At 38.3% G+C, this 3270-nt stretch overlaps 1 long non-coding RNA gene across 1 annotated transcript in view; it reads right to left on the bottom strand.

The window, feature by feature from the left end:
• LOC107691390 (uncharacterized) overlaps positions 1 to 3270 on the bottom strand; it is a 9664-nt gene that overhangs the window by 1644 nt on the left and 4750 nt on the right. The gene's annotated exons all lie outside the window — the stretch shown is intronic.

Below are 3270 nucleotides of genomic sequence, written 5' to 3'. Positions count from 1 at the left end.
GGGTGAGTGTGAGAGTGTGTGTATGTGTGTGTGTATGTGCGTGTGTGAGAGTGAGTGTGAGTGTGTGTATGTGCGTGTGTGAATGTGTGTATGTGCGTGTGTGAGTCAGTGTGAGTGTGTGTGTGTATGTGCGTGTGTGAGTGAGTGTGTGTGTGCTGCCCTCTACAGGACACACACCAAGGCAAAACTATTTCATTAATATTGCATATTTCATGCACAGTGGTCAATCAAATTGTTTTACATAAAATTATTTAATAAGAAGAGAAAGGTAACAAATAAAGATAAAAAATGAAAGACAAAAAAACATTGGATGATGGCACTGAATGCCAAGAGTGAGGGTTTGATTCCCAGGAAATGCATAAAACCACAAAAACAAATGCTTTGAATATAATGCAAGTGGCTTTTGATAAAAGCATCTGCCAAATGCATGAATGTAAACAATATATAGGCAGTATATAATAGTCTGTTATAAGTTTTCTGTGAGGGTTACGGCAGTTTTTGGGGTAACGCATTATGAATTACGTAATCAGATTACTTTTTTCAAGTAACTTGTAAAGCAACACATTACTTTTAAATTTATAACAAAATATCGGAGTAACTTTTTTAAAATAAGTAATGCATGTTACTTTGTTTTCTCATTTATTGACTGAGAAATTACAAGTGAGATACAGAGACTCGAGAAATGAAAAAGGGCCTTTACAGCTGCCAAAAATATAACCTTTAGGTTTTTTGTTATTAAAAACAAATAAGCAAGCTCAGCCCATGTAAAAAAAAAAGAGTAACGCAAAAGTAACGTAATACATTACAATATTGCGTTACTCCATAAAAAAAACGTAACTCATTGTGTTACTTAGTTACTTTTTTATGGAGTAATGCAACATTGTAATGCATTACTTTTAAAAAGTAACTTTCCCCAGCACTGGGTTACGTAGATATAAAAGCATACTGAATATTATGGTGTTTTCCCATTTTAATAGCAGGTAAGTAATGAAACATCTGTGATGATCCATCCAGTCAATAATCTCTTCTCTTCTCTTCTCTTCTCTTTTCTTCTCTTCCTGAAGGTGTGTTTCTCTCAGTCTGCCGTCTCACACTCACACATGGGTTTAAGGCAGGTTTCATTGTCAGTCTTCTTCGCAGTGCAGAGAGAAACACTAAAGGTTGAAATGTTGCTGGTGCAATATTCAGAAACACTGTTTACAACAATACAACAATAAATACCCAGATTTCTACAACTGAGTGCCTTTCAGTTCACGAGTATGAATGTATTGAATGGTATGAGTATGAATTCGGGAAGTTGAACTAACAGGAAGAAAAATCACTGACTTGCGATTCCCAGAAAGTCGACACAGTCACACAACAGACCGATTTCATTAGTCACAACAGCACAAAAATAAAACGGGTAATTTAATTCGGATATTGCTAGTAAATTTTCCACATATTTTCACATACTTAGAACACCCTAGCAACCATATAGCAACCATTAACATGACAGAAACTGCATAACTGCACATTTACAACTGAAAAATGAAAGTTAATTTAAATATATACATAAATTACATAAACACCTATAGGAGACATTCCAATCATCAGTGATTAAAACTGTCTACTGTTTCTTGAAGAAGCCTATATGTTGTGTGTAAAAACGTGTATGTACTTCACACATACATACTGATATACTCTTACAGCAGATGCATTTTAATTCTGCTTCCTTCAGTTCAAATTTGAAATATGATATAGATAATATTGTATCCTGTTTCCTGTATTGGACCTTTAATACAGTCTGATATACACATATTACAAACACAAACAACAGTCTAAGTGAGCATGAATCAGCTAGTATAACAGACTGTGTAAGAGACTGATTACAAAAGGTGACTAGTGCAAGAAACATAATGCAATATTAATGCAATAATACATTGACTGATTGTGTCGTCCAGTTCATTGTTTGTGTGTGTGTTTCTGCTGATACTTTTATTGTTTCATTTTCAGAACACCCAGCAACTGCATAGCAACTACCCAGAACCCCCCAGCAACTGCATAGCAACTGCACAGAATACCCCAGCAACCGCGTAGCAACTACTTAGAACACCCAGCAACTACTCGGAACACCCCAGCAACTGCATAGCAACTACTTAGAACTCCCAGCAACCACATAGCAACTACTTAGAACACCCCAGCAACTGCATAGCAACTACTTGGAACACCCCAGCAACTGCATAGCAACTACTTAAAGTTTGAGTTGAGTTGAGTTTAGATGAATATTTAGAACCCCCCCAGCAACCACATAGCAACTACTTGGAACACCGCAGCAACTGCATAGCAACTACTACGAACACACCAGCAAACGCATAGCAACTACTTAGAACACCCAGCAACCACATAGCAACTACCTTCGAACACCCAGCAACCACATAGCAACTACCTGGAACACCCCAGCAACCACATAGCAACTACTTGGAACACCCCAGCAACTGCATAGCAACTACTCAGCTATGCTGATGATACCCAGATTTACCTAGCCTTATCTCCAAATGACTCCAGCCCCATTGACTCCCTCTGCCAATGCATTGATGAAATTAACAGTTGGATGTGCGAGAACTTTCTTCAGTTAAACAAGGAAAAAACTGAAGTCATTGCATTTGGAAACAAAGATGAAGTTCTCAAGGCATAGCAACTACTCGGAACACCCTAGCAATCTCATAGCAACTACTCGGAACACCCTAGCAATCTCATAGCAACTACTCAGAACACCCCAGCAATTGCATAGCAACTATTCAGAACACCCCTGCAAGTGCATAGCAACTAATTTTTTTTCTCTTTTATCCTTCTCTGTACAGCACTTTGGTTCCACTTGTGGTGTTGAAAGTTCTCTATAAATAAAGTCTGAGTTGAGTTGAATACTTAGAACTACTTAGAAATCCCCAGCAACTACTCGGAACATGCCAGAAACCGCATAGCAACTACTTAGAACACTCCAGCAACTACTCAGAACATGCCAGCAACCGCATAGCAACTACTCGGAACACCCCAGCAACCGCAAAGCAACTACTCAGAACACCCCAGCAATTACATAGCAACTACTCGGAACACCCCAGCAACTGCATAGCAACTACTTTTCTCTTTTTTCTATCTCTTTTATCCTTCTCTGTACAGCACTTTGGTTCCACTTGTGGTGTTGAAAGTTCTCTATAAATAAAGTTTGAGTTGAGTTGAGTTTAGATGAATATTTAGAACCCCCCAGCAACTACTCGGAACACCCCAGCAACC

The sequence above is a fragment of the Sinocyclocheilus anshuiensis genome, unplaced genomic scaffold (assembly GCF_001515605.1).
Source record: "Sinocyclocheilus anshuiensis isolate Anshui unplaced genomic scaffold, SAMN03320099.WGS_v1.1 scaffold938, whole genome shotgun sequence".
In the NCBI taxonomy this organism is placed as follows: Eukaryota; Metazoa; Chordata; class Actinopteri; order Cypriniformes; family Cyprinidae; genus Sinocyclocheilus; species Sinocyclocheilus anshuiensis.
The sequence above is the reverse complement of the archived record's forward strand: the minus strand, read 5'-3'. Positions and strand labels throughout refer to the sequence as shown.